General features: G+C 40.1%; 1 long non-coding RNA gene across 1 annotated transcript in view; it reads right to left on the bottom strand.

Moving 5' to 3' along the window:
• LOC123942628 overlaps nt 1-19,110 on the bottom strand; it is a 23,456-nt gene extending 4,346 nt beyond the window's left edge. The window contains exons 1-2 of the long non-coding RNA XR_006818443.1: nt 19,068-19,110; nt 1,961-1,973 (exon numbers count right to left, since the gene is read on the bottom strand). This is a non-coding gene — a long non-coding RNA (uncharacterized LOC123942628). The remainder of the gene's footprint in view (nt 1-1,960; nt 1,974-19,067) is intronic.

Below are 19,110 nucleotides of genomic sequence, written 5' to 3'. Positions count from 1 at the left end.
TGTACATATCTACTTTTCTCTTTCTTTACAATTTTGGGATCAAAATAGATCAAAATACACATAGGATCCAGTGTATTTCTCTGGATGATTCAACAATTTGATTGTATTTTTTTTCCAGTTTTGATCTCCACTGGTCTGTTTAGTGTATATTTCTCTGGTGTATTTACTCTTGCCATTTTAATGTTTCGTTCTGTCATTCATCTGTTCTTCTCTGGACAGAATGACAAGATAGAAATACTCACCTCGAACAACAGAACAAGAGGCGGTCCTGCTTTGCCAGGGACCTAATCAGTATACAAGTGCGAGATTCCAGAACTAGAGTTCAAAACAACGATTATAAAGATACAGGCCAGACTTGAAAAAAGCCCATAGAAGGCAATAGGGAATCCTTTTCTGAGGCAATAAAAGAACTAAAATCTAATACCTATGCTTCTGAAGCAGTTTGTAAAAATAAAAATGGGAGAAACCCTCCCATACTCTTCCTATATAAGGCCAGCATTACCTTGATGCCAAAACCAGACAAAGACCCCTCCAAAAAGGAGAATTACAGACCAGTATCTCTGATGAACATGGATGCAAAAATTCTCACCAGGATCCTAGCCAATAGGATCCAACTGTACATTAAAAGGATTATTCATCAGGACCAAGTGGGATTTATTCTTGGGAGGCAAGCATGGGTCAACATCTGCAAATCAATCAAGGTGATACACTATATTAGTAAAAGAAAGGACAAGAACCATACGATTCTCTCAATAGATGCAGAAAAAGCATTTGACAAATTATAGTTTACTTTCTTCATCAAAACTGGAAGTCCTAACCTCAGCAATCAGACAACAAAAAGAAATAAAAAGCATCTGAATCGGCACAGATTCAAACTCCCACTCTTTGCAGATGACATGATACACTATGTGGAAAACCCAAAAGACTCCACCCCAAAATTGTGAGAACTCATACAGGAATTCAGCAAAGTGGCAGGATATAAAATCAATGCCATACAAATCAGTTGCATTTCCACACACTAACAATGAGACCGAAGAAAGAGAAATTAGGGAGTCAGTCCCATTTACAATTGTGCCAAAGAAACCCACAAGATACCTGGAAACAAACCTAACAGAGGAGCAAAGGATCTATATTCAGAAAACTATAGAACATCCGTGAAAGAAATTGAGGAAAAAACAAAGAAACAGAAAAATGTTCCATGTTCACCTACTGAAAGAACAAATATTGTTAAAATGTCCACACTACCTAGGGCAATCTATACATTCAAAGAAATCCCTGTAAAATACCAACAACTTTTTTCACAGAGCTGAGCAAATAACCCTAACATTTGTATGGAAGCAGAAAAGACCCCTGGAAAGCCAAAGGAATGTTGCAAAGGAAAACCACAGCTGGTGGCCTCACAATTCCAGACTTCAAGCTCCATTACAAAGCTGTCATCATCAAGACTCTATGGCACTGGCACAAAAACAGACACAGAGATCAGTGGAACAAAATAAGGAACCCAGAAATGGATCCCCCAACTCTATGGTCAACTGACCTTTGACAAAGCAGGAAAGAATGTCCAATAGAAAAGAGACCATCTCTTCAACAAATGGTGTAAGGAAAATTGGACAGAGACATGCAGAACAATGAAACCAGACCACTTTCTTACACCATACACAAATTTAGACTCGGAATGGATGAAAGACCTAAATGTGAGACAGGAATCCATCAAAATCCTGGAGGAGAACACAGGCAGCAACCTCTGTGACCTTGGCCGCAGCCACTTCTTGCTAGACACGTCTCCAAAGGCAAGGGAAACAAAGCCAAAAATGAACTATTGGGACTTCATCCAGATCAAAAGCTTTAGCACAGCAAAGGGAACAGTGGAGAAAAACAAAAGACAACCAACAGAATGGGAGAAGATATTTGCAAATGTCCCATCAGATAAAGGGCTACTATCGCAAACTATATAAAGAACTTATCAGGGGCGCCTGGGTGACTCAGGGTTAAGCGCTGGCCTTTTCTCAGGTCATGATCCCAGGAGCTTGGGATTGAGCCTCTCATTGCACCAGGCTCCCTGCTCAGTGGGGAGCTTCTTCCTCTGACCTTCCTGGTGCTCGTTCTCCCCCATCCCCACCTCTCTCTTAAATAAATACATAAAATCTTAAAACAAGAAAGAACGTATCAAACTCAACACCCAAAAATAATCAAGTCAAGACCTGAGCAGAAGACGTGCACAGACATTTCTCCAAAAAAGACATACAAATGGCCAACGGACACATGAAAAAAATGCTCAACGTCACTCAGCATCAGCAAAACACAAATCAAAACCACAGTGAGATACCACTTCACACAGGTCAGAAGTCAAAAGTGAACTACTGGAACTCCACCCAGATAAGCAGCTTTTGCTCAGCAAAGAAAACCGTGGACAAAACCAAAAGACAACCAGGGCACCTGGGTGGCTGGTAGGTTAAAGCCTCTGCCTTCGGCTTTGGTCATGATCCCAGGATCCTGGGATCGAGTCCCTCTCAGCAGGGAGCCTGCTTCTCTCTCTCTCTCTCTCTGCCTGCCTCTCTGCCTACTTGTGATCTCTGTCTGTCAAATAAAGAAATAAAAATTAAAAAAAAAAAAAAAAGACAACCAACAGAATGGAAGAAGATATTTCCAAATGTCTTACCAGATAAAGGGCTGGTAATCTAAATCTATAAAGAGTTTTTCAAATTCAACACCCCCAAAACAAATAATCCAGTAAAGAAATGGGCAGAATACATGACAGAGACTTCCCCAAGGAAGACACAGAAATGGCCAACAGACCCATGAAAAAATGCTCCACACCACTGCGCATCAGGGAAACACAAATAAAAAACACAATGAGATTTCACCTCCCGTCATCAGAATGACTCAAACTAGTAAGTCAGGAAATGACAGGTGTTGGTGAGGGTGAGGGGAGAGGGGGACCCTCTCACACTGGTGGTGCTAATGCAAGGTGGTGCAGCCACTCTGGAAAACAGGATGGAGGTTACTTGCAAATTTGAAAAAGGAGTTATCTTCTGACCCAGTAATTGCCCTACAAGATATTTACCTGAAGAATACAAATAGCGATTCGAAGGGACACCTACACCCCAATGTTAATAGTAGCAATGTCCACAATAGCCAAACCATGGAAAGAACCCAGATGTCCATTGACTGTTGAATGGCTAAAGAAGAGGTGGTATATATGTATGCAGTGGAGTACTACTCAGCCACCAAAAATGAAATCTTGTCCCGTGAAAGAACATGGAGAGAACTAGAGGGTATTGTGCTAAGTGAAATAAGTCAATCAGTGGAAGACAATTATCCTAGGACCTCATTCATCTGTGGAATTTAAGTAACAAAACAGAGGATCATAGGGGAAGGGAGGGAAAAAGAAAATAAGACAAAACCAGAGAGGGAGACAAACTATAAGAAACTTCTAACTGAAGGAAACAAACTGAGGGTTGCTGGAGGGGAGGAGCTTGGGAGGATGGGGTAACTGGGTGAGGGACATTAAGGAAGGCACTTGATGTAATGAGCTCTGGTAATATATAAGACTGATGAGTCACTGAACTCTTCCTCTGAAACTAATAATACATCATATGTTAATTGACTGAATTTAAATTTTAAAAATCTGTTGAGGGTAAATTATATTTTAGAGCGATTTGAACTTAAGTTTTAAATAACAGTGCTGTGCAATGTCACCTTGGCATTGGAGGTAAAAGAAAAAAATCAGTAATATTTTAAAGTTTAGACATTGTATCTGTCACAGATTTTATGTTAATATAAATATTTTTGCTACCGTATTACAATATTATTCATCCTAATAACTGAACTTGGTCCCTCCTTCAATTGTGCACCCAAGATCAGTGTCTCACTCACAGTACTGTAGTCCTTGGTAGAGCCAAAAGGCTTTCAGTGTTCCCTGGCCTCCATGTTAAGAATACCGGGAAGAAATCTCTGGAGGTGGAACCATGTGGAGTTGTAGGTAAGGGGGGCTTCTTTGTGCAAAGGAATGTGCTCAGGGGATAAAGAAAATGAAGACATCTTATGGCCCCAAGCAGACAGTTAAGCCAAAACAATTAAAGACCTAGAAATTACTGGACTGGGGGCTAATGCCACATGTCAGAGATGTTAAATAAAATAACTGGTATGAGTTGGACCATACCACTCCAAACATATCTCAACCCAGTATAATCATTAAATCAAAATGATTTGTACTTTAAGTTTGGTGATATGGTTAATAGAATGATTCTTGTGGAACTCGGAGTGTTGAGAAGTGTGGCTCTAGAATATTTTCCACCTATATATTTGGGAAAATGTTTTTTAAAAGAACCTCTTTACATTAATTTGGATCTATCTTCTTCAACTTTTTAATTTTTCTCAATGGTCAGACAGATCCATCTGTATTTATTAAAAGGTTTTTGAACATTACCATCTGTTACTAAAGGTGTTTGTTTTAAAAAGTAAATGTTGACGTTACGCCCTTGAAAACGACATTAACATGTTAGGCACATTCTCAAAGGTACCCATTAATGTCTGTACTTTTCCTTGTCGTTATGAGCTAATATGGAGGTTCCTTTTGAGATAGACGCATCCCTCTCTGTACGTTTTAGGAAAGGAGCTTGGGATTCTCTCTGACCTTGGTGCTCCTTTGATCATGAACCAACACACATTGCTCAGCCCTAGGAGCTGGAACACCAGAGGATAAAAACGAAGATTTAATGTTTAATACTTCATATTTTAGTTTGCCACTGAAAGTTAATGTCTTGCATAGTATGAAACATGTGAGATGGTTCTGCTGGAAAGCATGAGAACTGGAATGATAGTTTCTTTTCCTAACTGGGAGCCTGGGAAATCATGCACTTAGCCTCGGATCCTCAGTTTCCTCATTTCAAAGGTGAGGATTACAATACTTCCTGAAGATGAAAAATTTACTGAAATATGACAACTAATAAACATGTTCAAATTGGTGAGTTAACACTGCAGCTGTTCATGGGTCCTTGTCTCCAAATCTCCCCACATTTCCCATTCCACCTTGTCCTCCTGTCACACAAATGAAATTATAGGGGAGAATTGTACTGCCATGGGCTGATCTTTGTGTCCCCCAGAAATTCATATGTTGAAATCCTGAGCCCCGTGGTGATGATGCTAGGGGGTGCGCACTGGGAGGGAACGACTGGGATTAGTGCCCTTGTCAAAGCTGCCTTGAGTTCCCTTGCCACTTCTGCCATATGAGGTCACAGTGAGAAGACCAAGAAGAAAGGGGATTCTCTCCAGACACGAAATCCTGGTGGCATTGTCTTGGACTTCCCAGCCTCTGAACTGTGAGAAGTGTGTGTCTGCTGTCATAAGCCACCCATCTGCCCTCTTGTGATTGCAGCCTGAATGGACTCAGACAAATGCTCCTCATCTTCCCTTTGCCTTTATTTCATAAAAAAAAAAAAAAAAAAAAAAAAAGATCCAGGAACAAACAGAACATGTAGCAGTGCAGGTGGTGAGTCCTTCAGCTACGGGGCCACAGCTGACGCCCTGCATTCCAACTCTAGCAGCAAAACTGCCTCAAGTTAAAGCAACTTCAAGGGCAACCTAGCTCCTTAGCTCCCTCTTTGACCACTTGTGGGTGTTACTGCTTTGTCATTGTACTTCAACTTCCTCCTCTGTCCAGAGTAGCTGCCATCACTCCCTCACAGGTGGTGTACCCAAGGGTCCTTCCTTGTCCCCATGCAAATCTCAGTCTGTGTCCTCAGAGGATCCCATAGGAAAGCATCCTATGAAATGATTTCAATTAAAGCAGCCTATTGACCCGATGGTGGGACAGCACTGGAATGGAGCCCACTGAGGACTGAGTTTGGTGGGATGGGTGTTGAGCCAGGGTCCTTGCTCCTCAGAGATCCCAGATCTAGGTGCTAGGAAACTGGTTCTGGGTATGGACAGGAAATATGTGGGTGCATTTCTGTTTGTCACACCCTATCAGGATGGGAAGAACCCAGGGATCCTAAACACATTCTGGTGTGAGAACAGCCCCAAAACTTGAAGGGCTGTTGCAGAAACAAAAGACACAAAAATAAAGACACAGAAACCTGGAAACCTTATTTCCTTTGCTGGCCAAGTGTTCAAGTTTTGTCTCCCGCACAGTCTTTGGTATCTGTGGCTAGTTGTGGAGCTCTTTTGCATTTGTCAAGAATCTAGGGATGAAAGATGGACGGGAGGGGGTTTGTGCCATTATTCTGGAACCAGAGCTAAAGTGACAGAGTTATGATTCCAGGAGGTTAAATGGAGTTTGGGCAATTATGGGTTGCTCTAGAATGGATTGATCTCAGATAAAGTCATGGTGTCCTGGAAAGGTTCTCACTGTTCCAGTGTTAGTCATATATTTGTAGAGAAAAACAAGCACCTGTGGTTGTCCTTGGAACCTGGCCTTTCTCGGGTTCTTTCCTACATTTCCTGTATGCCTTTTTTTCCCAAGTAACACCGGTATTGCATTTCAAACTCATCTCAGTTCTCATTTAGATAAAACACCAGACAGAAGAAATTCCTCATCCAACATTTCTCATTCCAGTCTATTGAAATGAGAATAAGAGGGGTGCCATCAGCATCTTGGCAGTGTGAGTTGTGCATTTTCTTTCCCTTTCCATCTGCATCTTTTTTTTTTAATTGTGTTATGTTAGTCACCATTAAATACATCATTAGTTTTTGATGCAGTGTTCCAAGATTCATTGTTTATCTACAACACCCAGTACTCTATGCAATATGTGCCCCCCTTAATATCCACCAGCAGACTCACCCATTCCCCCACCCCCACCCTTCTACACTCTCAGTTTGTTTCTCAGAATCCACAGTCTCTCGTGGTTCTCTCTCCCTCTGATTTCCCCCAATTCACTTTTTCTTTCCTTCTCCTAATGTCCTCCACTTTATTCCTTATGTTCCACATGTAAGTGAAACCATGTGATAATTGACTTTCTCTGCTTGACTTATTTCACTCACCATAATCTCCTCCAGTCCCATCCATGTTGATGCAAAAGTTGGGTATTCATCTTTTTTGAAGGCCATCTTGGCTCTTTTGGGGTACAGATGACCCTTCTCTTCACTACATCTGTATCTTCGGGGTAAATACCCAGTAATGCAATTACTGGGTCATAGGGTAGCTCTATTTTTAATTTTTTGAGGAATCTCCATACTGTTTTCCAATGTGGCTGCACCAACTTGCACTTCCACCAACAGTGTAAGAAGGTTCCCCTTTTCCCACATCCTCTCCAACATTTGTTGCTTCTTGTCATGTTAATCTTTGCCACTCTGACTAGTGTAAGGTGGTATCTCAATGTGGTTTTGATTTGTATTTCCCTGATGGCTAATGATGATGAACCTTTTCTTATGTGTCTGCTAGGTATTTGTATATCTTCATTGGAGACGTGTCTGTTCATGTCTTCTGCCCATTTTTTGACTTGATTATCTGTTTTGTGTGTGTTGAGTTTGAGAAGTTCTTTATAGATCTTGGATATCAGCCCTTTGTCTCTAGTGTCTTTTGTGAATACCTTCTCCCACTCTGTGGGTTGCCTCTTTGTTTTTCTTTGACTATTTCCTTTGCTGTGCAGAAGCTTTTGATCTTGATGAAGTCTCAAAAGTTCATTTTTGCTTTTGTTTCCTTCACCTTTTGAGACATGTCTTAGAAGATGTTGGTGTGGCCAGTGTCAAAGAGGTTACATCCCACTGACATCAAGAACACGGCAAGGATGCCCACTCTCACCACTGTTGTTCAACATAGTACCAGAAGTCCTAGCAACAGCAATCAGACAAAAAAAAAAAAAAAAAAAAAAAAAAGAAGTAATAGTAATTCAAATTGGCAAAGAGTGAAATTCTCTCTCTCTTCACAGATGACATGATATTTTAAGTGGAAAACCCAAAAGATTCCACTCCCAGATTACTAGAACTCATACAGCAATGTGGCAAGATACAAATCAATGCAAAGAAATCAGTTGCTTTCTTGTACACTAACAAGGAAACTGTAGAAAGGGCAATTAGAGAATCGAATCTATTTACAATAGCGCCAAAAGCCATAAGATACCTTGGAATAAACCTAACCAAAAGTGGTAAGGAACTATAGTCAAGGAACTAGAGAACACTCAAGAAAGAAATTGAAGAAGACACAAAAAGTGGGAAAACATTCCGTGCTCATGGATTGGAAAAGTAAATATTGTTAAAATGTCTACGCTGCCCAGAGCACTCTGTACTTTCAATGCCATCCTGCTCAAAATACCAGTGGCCTTTTTCAAAATGTTGGAACAAACAATCTTAAAATTTGTATGGAACCAGAAAAGACTCCAAATCACTAAGGAAATGTCGAAAAATAAAAATAAAACTGGGGGTGTCATGTTGCGTGATTTCAAGCTTTATTACAAAGCTATGATCACCAAGACAGCATTGTACTGGCACAAAAACAGACACATAGACCAGAGGAACAGAGTAGAAAGTCTAGATATGGACCCTCATCTCTATTGTCAAATGATCTTTGACAAGGCAAGAAAAAATATCCAGTAGAAAAAAGACTGTCGGGACGCCTGGATGGCTCAGTTGGTTGGATGACTGTCTTCAGCTCAGGTCATGATCCCGGAATGCCGGGATCAAGTCCCGCATCGGGCTCCCAGCTCCATGGGGAGTCTGCTTCTCTCTCTGACCTTCTCTTTGCTCATGCTCTCTCTCACTGTCTCTCTCAAAAAAAAAAACAAAAAAAAAAACAAAAAAAAAACACACAAACCCAAAAACCCCCAGTCTCTACAATAAGTGATGCTGGGAAAATTGAATAGCTATGTATAGAAGAATGAAGCTCAACCATTCTCTTACACCATACACAAAGATAAACTCAAAATGGACAAAAGACCTCAACAAGGGACAGGAATCCATTTACATCTAACTGGACATTCGTGATGATGAAAGTGTCCCTACAGAGCATTAAAGGACACTGAGAGATCTTCCATCTGCATCCCAAAGTGGGTATACTGGGGATCAGAGAGGCTGTGGGGCCAAGGAAGTTACAGCAGCAACAGTGGTAGTGCTGGTCCTGGCAGAAGAGACTGAGGAGGCAGAAAGCAGGGTAAGTTGAAGTCCCCCTGGCTGCTCAGGTGCATGTGAGGACCTATTGCTCTTCAGCAGCACCTGTATTTCTGAGGAGAGCTCTGTGACTGGCGCAAAGGAAGAAAAGAGAAGAAGGAAGACTAAGAGAATTGAAGGAAGGTGTTTTCTGCTGTGTGCCTTGGGATTTCAAGAAGTCTAGGACTTGTGAGACCCCACCCTCCCATCCCACTGGCCTTGAGCACTTCCATGACTCAAGTGCAAAAACCCACAACTCTCCTGCCACTCTACCACCAACACTTTCCCCCCCTTAATGTCAGGTCTCTTAGGTGTGCTCCTAATTTCTGTGGTGAGTCAGCTCTAGCAAGAGAAAATGAAATATTGTGCAATATCATGACTTTCTGGGAACCAAAAGCAAAGTTTCTGATTGCCAGTGTGCTTAATTCTTTTTTTTATTTAATTCTTACAATCAAAATCAACAAAGACTTTCCTAAATAAGAAAGATGCTTGAACATTCAAGTGAGTTGACAAAGGCACATTTCATCTGGTATGGAAAATTATAGCATGATGGCATCATAAAGAAAATGATGACAACTAAATTCAAAGACAAAGAATATTGTGATCCTTTTCATATATAATTAAAAACAGATTTCATGATGAAACTCAGTGAGCTACAGAAAATTTAGAAGGCAGTTCTGAGAACTCAGGCATTAAATTAATGACAGGAATACTTTACTAAAGAGACTGAAATTATGTAAAGGAACTTAGCAAATTCTGGATCTGATGGACTCAACAAATGAGATGAAAAGTGAATTAGCACTGGAAATATAGCAGGTCAGATGGAAGGAAAATTGGCTATCTGGATGATAGGAATTTAAAAATGATTCAAGGAGAAGAGGAGAGAGACTAAAATTTTCAACATGTCAAGAAACCTTTCGTGAGTTATCAGGCACTGAAAAAAGCCAATATAAGAATAATGAGTATACCAGAAGAAGAAAAGAAGGAGACAGCATTTATTTAAAGAAATAATTGCTGGAGGAAAGACAAGATGGCAGGGAACTAGGAGGAGGCACCATTTCAACCTGTACCCTAAAGTGAGCTGATTACGAACCAAGGAACTCTGATCACCCATGAAACCAGCCTGAGATTAGAATTATACACTTATGGATCTCTACAGGGGTAGAAGATGCCAGTGGGCAGGTAAAGCAGAGTGGGAACTTTGGACTGATACCGGAAGATAAACAAAAGGGGGAGGGAGCCACCAGAAGCCACCCATTGGAAAGTAATACCCCAATACGAGAATGCCCTGCGACTGGGGACCAGCACTAACTTGGAGTCTGGTTGAAAGCACTCAAAAAGAGCAAAGGATCATGGGGGGAAATTGTGGGAATCAGGGTAGTTTGGGACAGGAGCTTAAGTCCCCAGACCCAGGACAACCACCCCTGGTGCTGAGCCAGAGAGAGTGCGGCGAAGAAACCAGGTCTTGGTCCCTGAGCAGTGAGTGTGCCTGAGAGCGCCTGGGTGTCAGCTCCTGTGAGGGGCTGGGAGCCTTGCCAGCCAGCAGAACCACAGCCCTTGGCACTCTCCATGCATGCAGGCTGCACGACCAGAGTCTGAGTCGCACCCCACACCCACCCTGAGACAGCTTCCGCTGTTGTGGTTTTGGGTACAAGCAGGAGTTCCTATGTCCCCAGGGACCACACGACTGGGAACATGCTCTGCCTGCCAGCAGGAAGGGGGCAATTTATGTGCTCTGGAACACCCAGAGGGGAACAGACTGAGGCTTCTCTCTGAGAGGGAGGTCTGGGTGCAGTTTGCTTTCCTCTAAACCTCCAAAAACCATCCAAAGCCAACAAGGCAAGAGAAAACAAATGAACAAACAAATTAAAAAACCTCCAGAGGACAAAAGCCTGAAAAACCAGTTTCCTCAGAGCCCACCCCCTTGATTAGGTGGGAGGACGTAACTCAGGGAACATCACTGACTGAAAACACACACAGCAGGCCCCTCGCCCAGAAAGTCAACCGGGGGGAAGAAAAAAAGACAAGAGAACAACCACCACTACTTCATAGATACAACCTTTATTTTTAATTCATTCCCACAATTCTAGTTCATTTTTTTAAAGATTTTTTATTTATTTATTTGACAGACAGAGATCACAAGTAGGCAGAGAGGCAAGCAGAGAGAGAGGAAGGGAAGCAGGCTTCCCGCTGAGCAGAGAGCCTGATGCAGGGCTCAATCCCAGGACCCTGGGATCATGACCTGAGCTGAAGGCAGAGGCTTTAACCCACTGAGCCACCCAGGTGCCCCTCAGGTTCATTTTTTTTATATAGATAATTTTTTAACTTATTTACCATCACAGTGAGATGTCCAGTCATCAAATTCCTTAACAACCTTCTAACCTGAACTTTTTGATACATATACCTGTGTTTTTCTTTTGCTTTTCTATTTTTTAATTTTTTTAATTTTATTTTATTTTAGTTTAGTTTATTCTTTTTTTTATTTTTATTTTTTATCTTCATATAGAGTTAAATTCAAGGTAATCCCCTTTCCCCAATCAATGCTACCCCTATAAGTAAACCAATTTTTAATTCCCCTCTATCTTAGGAAAGTTGAGTCCTTTAACAAAGATATCAAGATACATCCAGGAAGAATCAAAATAACCGTCCTTGCCCACGCTGAGAATTTTAACCACTCTCCCATCTTTTTCTTCCGCCAGTGTTTCTGTGTATTTGTGTTTGTCCTGGTAGTATATAAATCTTATACTTAAGTATACTTGTATACTTATACAAGTATAAGAGATATATAGATATATATATATATCTATATATATATAGAGATATATAGAGATATATATAGAGATATATAGATATATAGATATATAGATAAGATAAGAGATATATAGATATATAGATATATAGATATAAGTAGATTGTCATCTACTTTTATCAGCCTTTTTGTTTGTTTTTGTTTGTATACTTCATAAATCTTACCTTGGGGCCCATTTGGGCTGAGCCTCTCTTTTATCTTTCTTTTTATTCCTGTCCCTCTCTCTCTCTCTCTTTTCTTTTCTTTCTTTCTTTTTTCTTTCGTTTGGGTGGGGACTCTTGATTGCTCAGAAACTTTCCAGGGTGCACCTTGCATGCACCACAGTCAACACATTCAGCTACATCCGTTCATTCATCTCTCACCAAAACGACTAGGAAGGGGAATGCCCAACAGAAGAAAAATTCAGAGGCTGGGCCTCTTGCAACAGAGCTAATGGCTATCAACAGAGACAATATGTCAGAAAGGGAATTCAGGCTGACAATTATCCAGGCAATAGCTAGGTTGGAGAAAGCCATGGAAGACAAAATGGAATTGATTAGAGCAGAACTGAAAGCAACCAGGGATGATGTTCACAATGTTCTCAATGAGTTCCAATCTAATCTAAATTCTCTAAAAACTAGGGTAACTGAGACAGAAGATAGAATTAGTGATCTGGAGGACAAACAGATAGAGAGAAAGGATCAGGAGGAAGCCTGGAACAAACAGCTTAGAAACCACAAAAACAGAATTAGGGAAATAAATGATGCCATGAAATGTTCCAATGTCAGAATTATTGGAATTCCTGAGGAGGGGGGGAAAGAAAGAGGACTAGAAGATATAATGGAACAAATTCTCCATGAAAATTTTCCCAGTCTTGTGAATAGAACCAGCATTCATGTACGAGAGGCAGAACAGTTTCCCCCAAAATTATAACATCTAGAAAAACCTCAAGGCACCTGATATAAAAACGAGAAATCATAATTGTAGACAGGATCCCTTGAAAGCAGCTGGGACAAAGAAGCTCCTTATGTACAGAGGAAAGTCCATCAGAATAACGTCAGACCTGTTCACAGAAGCCTGGCAAGCCAGAAAGGGCTGGCAAGATGTATTCAGGGCACTAAATAAAAACATGCAGACAAGAATACTTTATCCAGAAAGACTGACATTCAAAATGGATGGAGAGATAAAGAGTTTCCAAGACCAGCAAGGCTTAAAAGAATATGCGATCACCAAGCCAACACTGCAGGAAATATTAAGGGGGGTTCTATAAAAGAGGAAAAATCCCAAGAATGTCTTTGAACAGAACTATATGGAGACAATCTACAGAAAGAAAGACTTCAAAGGTAACACGATGTCAATAAAAACATATCTCTCAATAATCACTCTCAATGTGAATGGCCTAAATGCACCCATAAAACGACACAGGGTTGCAGATTGGATAAAACGACAGGACCCATCCATATGCTGTCTAAAAGAGATCCATTTCGAACCTAAGGATACACCCAGACTGAAAGTGAAGGGATGGAGAACTATCTTTCATGCTAATGGACCTCAAAAGAAGGCCGGGGTGGCAATTCTCATATCAGATATATTAGATTTTAAACTAAAGACTGTAGTCAGAGATACAGAAGGACACTGCATAATTCTTAAAGGGACTATCCACCAAGAAGATCTAACACTTGTAAATATTTATGTCCCCAATATGGGAGCAGCCAATTACATAAGAAAAGTATTAATCAAGATAAAGAGTCATATTGATATGAATACATTAATAGCAGGAGATCTCAACACACCTCTCTCAGTAATAGACAGATCATCGAAGCAGAAAATCAATAAAGTAACAAATCATTGAATGACACATTGGACCAGATGGACCTCGTAGATATATACAGAACATTCCACCCTAAAACAACAGAATACTCATTCTTCTCAAGTGCACATGGAACCTTCTCCAGAATAGACCACATACTGGGTCACAAATCAGGGCTCAACCTGTACCAAAAGACTGAGATTATTCCCTGCATATTCTCAGATCACAATGACTTAAAAATGAAGCTTAACCACAAGGAAAACTTTGGAAGGAACTCAAACACCTGGAAGCTAAAGACCACCTTGCTTAAGAATGCTTGGATCAACCAGGAGATCAAAGAACTTAAACAATTCATAGAAACCAATGCAAATGAAGACACTTCTGCCCAAAACCTATGGGATACAGCAAAGGCGGTCCTAAGAGGGAAATACATAGCCATCCAGGCCTCCCTCAAAAAAATTGAAAAATCCAGAATACACCAGCTATCTCTACACCTTAAAGAACTGGAGAATCAACAACAAATTAAGCCAACTCCACACACAAGAAGGGAAATAATCAAGACTAGAGCAGAGATCAATGAGGTAGAAACCAGAGATACAGTAGAATGTATCAATGAAACTAGAAGCTGGTTTTTTGAAAGAATCAATAAGATTGATAAACCATTGGCCACACTAACCCAAAAGAAAAGAGAGAAGGCTCAAATTAATAAAGTTATGAAGGAAAAGGGAGAGAACACAACTAACATCAAGGAAATAGAAATAATCATCAGAAGTTATTATCAACAGTTATATGCCAATAAGTTAAGCAACCTAGATGAAATGGATGCATTCCTGGAAAACTATAAACTCCCAAAATTGAACCAGGAAGAAACTGACAACCTGAATAGACCAATATCTAGTACAAGATTGAAGCAGTGATCAAAAACCTCCCAAAACACAAGAGCCCGGGACCTGATGGATTCCCTGGAGAATTCCACCAAACTTTCAAAGAAGAAATAACACCTATTCTCCTGAAGCTGTTCCAAAAAATTGAAACAGAAGGAAAACTTCCAGATTCTTTTTTTTTTTTTCTTTTTGGCATAACAGTATTCATTGTTTTGCATCACAACCAGTGCTCCATGCAATACGTGCCCTCCCTAATACCCACCACCTTGTTCCCCCAACTGCCCACCTCCTGCCTCTTCAAGACCCTCAGGTTATTTTTCAGAGTCCATAGTCTCTCATGGTTCACCTCCCCTTCCAATTTCCCTCAACTCCCTTCTCCTCCCCATCTCCCCATGTCCTCCATGTTCTTTGTTATGCTCCACAAATAAGTGAAACCATATGATAATTGACTCTCTCTGCTTGACTTATTTCACTCAGCATAATCTCTTCCCGTCCCATCCGTGTTGCTACAAAAGTTGGGTATTCATCCTTTCTGATGGAGGCAAAAAAACTCCGTAGTGTATATGGACCACATCTTCCTTATCCATTCATCCGTGGAAGGGCATCTTGGTTCTTTCCACAGTTTGGAAAAAAGGGCCATCTGTACCCCAATGTTTATAGCATCAATGGCCATGATTGCCAAACTGTGGAAAGAACCAAGATGCCCTTCCACGGATGAATGGATAAGGAAGATGTGGTCCATATACACTACGGAGTTTTTTTGCCTCCATCAGAAAGGATGAATACCCAACTTTTGTAGCAACACGGATGGGACGGGAAGAGATTATGCTGAGTGAAATAAGTCAAGCAGAGAGAGTCAATTATCATATGGTTTCACTTATTTGTGGAGCATAACAAAGAACATGGAGGACATGGGGAGATGGGGAGGAGAAGGGAGTTGAGGGAAATTGGAAGGGGAGGTGAACCATGAGAGACTATGGACTCTGAAAAATAACCTGAGGGTCTTGAAGAGGCAGGAGGTGGGCAGTTGGGGGAACAAGGTGGTGGGTATTAGGGAGGGCACGTATTGCATGGAGCACTGGTTGTGATGCAAAACAATGAATACTGTTATGCCAAAAAGAAAAAAAAAAAAAGAATCTGGAAGTTTTCCTTCTGTTTCAATTTTTTGGAACAGCTTCAGGAGAATAGGTGTTATTTCTTCTTTGAAAGTTTGGTGGAATTCTCCAGGGAATCCATCAGGTCCCGGGCTCTTGTGTTTTGGGAGGTTTTTGATCACTGCTTCAATCTTGTACTAGATATTGGTCTATTCAGGTTGTCAGTTTCTTCCTGGTTCAATTTTGGGAGTTTATAGTTTTCCAGGAATGCATCCATTTCATCTAGGTTGCTTAACTTATTGGCATATAACTGTTGATAATAACTTCTGATGATTATTTCTATTTCCTTGATGTTAGTTGTGTTCTCTCCCTTTTCCTTCATAACTTTATTAATTTGAGCCTTCTCTCTTTTCTTTTGGGTTAGTGTGGCCAATGGTTTATCAATCTTATTGATTCTTTCAAAAAACCAGCTTCTAGTTTCATTGATACATTCTACTGTATCTCTGGTTTCTACCTCATTGATCTCTGCTCTAGTCTTGATTATTTCCCTTCTTGTGTGTGGAGTTGGCTTAATTTGTTGTTGATTCTCCAGTTCTTTAAGGTGTAGAGATAGCTGGTGTATTCTGGATTTTTCAATTTTTTTGAGGGAGGCCTGGATGGCTATGTATTTCCCTCTTAGGACCGCCTTTGCTGTATCCCATAGGTTTTGGGCAGAAGTGTCTTCATTTGCATTGGTTTCTATGAATTGTTTAAGTTCTTTGATCTCCTGGTTGATCCAAGCATTCTTAAGCAAGGTGGTCTTTAGCTTCCAGGTGTTTGAGTTCCTTCCAAAGTTTTCCTTGTGGTTAAGCTTCATTTTTAAGTCATTGTGATCTGAGAATATGCAGGGAATAATCTCAGTCTTTTGGTACAGGTTGAGCCCTGATTTGTGACCCAGTATGTGGTCTATTCTGGAGAAGGTTCCATGTGCACTTGAGAAGAATGAGTATTCTGTTGTTTTAGGGTGGAATGTTCTGTATATATCTACGAGGTCCATCTGGTCCAATGTGTCATTCAATGATTTGTTACTTTATTGATTTTCTGCTTCGATGATCTGTCTATTACTGAGAGAGGTGTGTTGAGATCTCCTGCTATTAATGTATTCATATCAATATGACTCTTTATCTTGATTAATACTTTTCTTATGTAATTGGCTGCTCCCATATTGGGGACATAAATATTTACAAGTGTTAGATCTTCTTGGTGGATAGTCCCTTTAAGAATTATGCAGTGTCCTTCTGTATCTCTGACTACAGTCTTTAGTTTAAAATCTAATATATCTGATATGAGAATTGCCACCCCGGCCTTCTTTTGAGGTCCATTAGCATGAAAGATAGTTCTCCATCCCTTCACTTTCAGTCTGGGTGTATCCTTAGGTTCGAAATGGATCTCTTTTAGACAGCATATGGATGGGTCCTGTCGTTTTATCCAATCTGCAACCCTGTGTCGTTTTATGGGTGCATTTAGGCCATTCACATTGAGAGTGATTATTGAGAGATATGTTTTTATTGACATCGTGTTACCTTTGAAGTCTTTCTTTCTGTAGATTGTCTCCATATAGTTCTGTTCAAAGACATTCTTGGGATTTTTCCTCTTTTATAGAACCCCCCTTAATATTTCCTGCAGTGTTGGCTTGGTGATCGCATATTCTTTTAAGCCTTGCTGGTCTTGGAAACTCTTTATCTCTCCATCCATTTTGAATGTCAGTCTTTCTGGATAAAGTATTCTTGTCTGCATGTTTTTATTTAGTGCCCTGAATACATCTTGCCAGCCCTTTCTGGCTTGCCAGGCTTCTGTGAACAGGTCTGACGTTATTCTGATGGACTTTCCTCTGTACATAAGGAGCTTCTTTGTCCCAGCTGCTTTCAAGGGATCCTGTCTACAATTATGATTTCTCGTTTTTATATCAGGTGCCTTGAGGTTTTTCTAGATGTTATAATTTTGGGGGAAACTGTTCTGCCTCTCGTACATGAATGCTGGTTCTATTCACAAGACTGGGAAAATTTTCATGGAGAATTTGTTCCATTATATCTTCTAGTCCTCTTTCTTTCCCCCCCTCCTCAGGAATTCCAATAATTCTGACATTGGAACATTTCATGGCATCATTTATTTCCCTAATTCTGTTTTTGTGGTTTCTAAGCTGTTTGTTCCAGGCTTCCTCCTGATCCTTTCTCTCTATCTGTTTGTCCTCCAGATCACTAATTCTATCTTCTGTCTCAGTTACCCTAGTTTTTAGAGAATTTAGATTAGATTGGAACTCATTGAGAACATTGTGAACATCATCCCTGGTTGCTTTCAGTTCTGCTCTAATCAATTCCATTTTGTCTTCCATGGCTTTCTCCAACCTAGCTATTGCCTGGATAATTGTCAGCCTGAATTCCCTTTCTGACATATTGTCTCTGTTGATAGCCATTAGCTCTGTTGCAAGAGGCCCAGCCTCTGAATTTTTCTTCTGTTGGGCATTCCCCTTCCTAGTCGTTTTGGTGAGAGATGAATGAACGGATGTAGCTGAATGTGTTGACTGTGGTGCATGCAAGGTGCACCCTGGAAAGTTTCTGAGCAATCAAGAGTCCCCACCCAAACGAAAGAAAAAAGAAAGAAAGAAAAGAAAAGAGAGAGAGAGAGAGGGACAGGAATAAAAAGAAAGATAAAAGAGAGGCTCAGCCCAAATGGGCCCCCAAGGTAAGATTTATGAAGTATACAAACAAAAACAAACAAAAAGGCTGATAAAAGTAGATGACAATCTACTTATATCTATATATCTATATATCTATATATCTCTTATCTTATCTATATATCTATATATCTATATATCTCTATATATATCTCTATATATCTCTATATATATATAGATATATATATATATCTATATATCTCTTATACTTGTATAAGTATACAAGTATACTTAAGTATAAGATTTATATACTACCAGGACAAACACAAATACACAGAAACACTGGCGGAAGAAAAAGATGGGAGAGTGGTTAAAATTCTCAGCGTGGGCAAGGACGGTTATTTTGATTCTTCCTGGATGTATCTTGATATCTTTGTTAAAGGACTCAACTTTCCTAAGATAGAGGGGAATTAAAAATTGGTTTACTTATAGGGGTAGCATTGATTGGGGAAAGGGGATTACCTTGAATTTAACTCTATATGAAGATAAAAAATAAAAATAAAAAAAAGAATAAACTAAACTAAAATAAAATAAATTAAAAAAATTAAAAAATAGAAAAGCAAAAGAAAAACACAGGTATATGTATCAAAAAGTTCAGGTTAGAAGGTTGTTAAGGAATTTGATGACTGGACATCTCACTGTGATGGTAAATAAGTTAAAAAATTATCTATATAAAAAAAATGAACCTGAGGGGCACCTGGGTGGCTCAGTGGGTTAAAGCCTCTGCCTTCAGCTCAGGT

This window comes from Meles meles, chromosome 5 (genome assembly GCF_922984935.1).
Source record: "Meles meles chromosome 5, mMelMel3.1 paternal haplotype, whole genome shotgun sequence".
Taxonomy (NCBI): domain Eukaryota; kingdom Metazoa; phylum Chordata; class Mammalia; order Carnivora; family Mustelidae; genus Meles; species Meles meles.
Note: the sequence above shows the minus strand (reverse complement) of the source record. Positions and strands in the feature narration are given on the sequence as shown.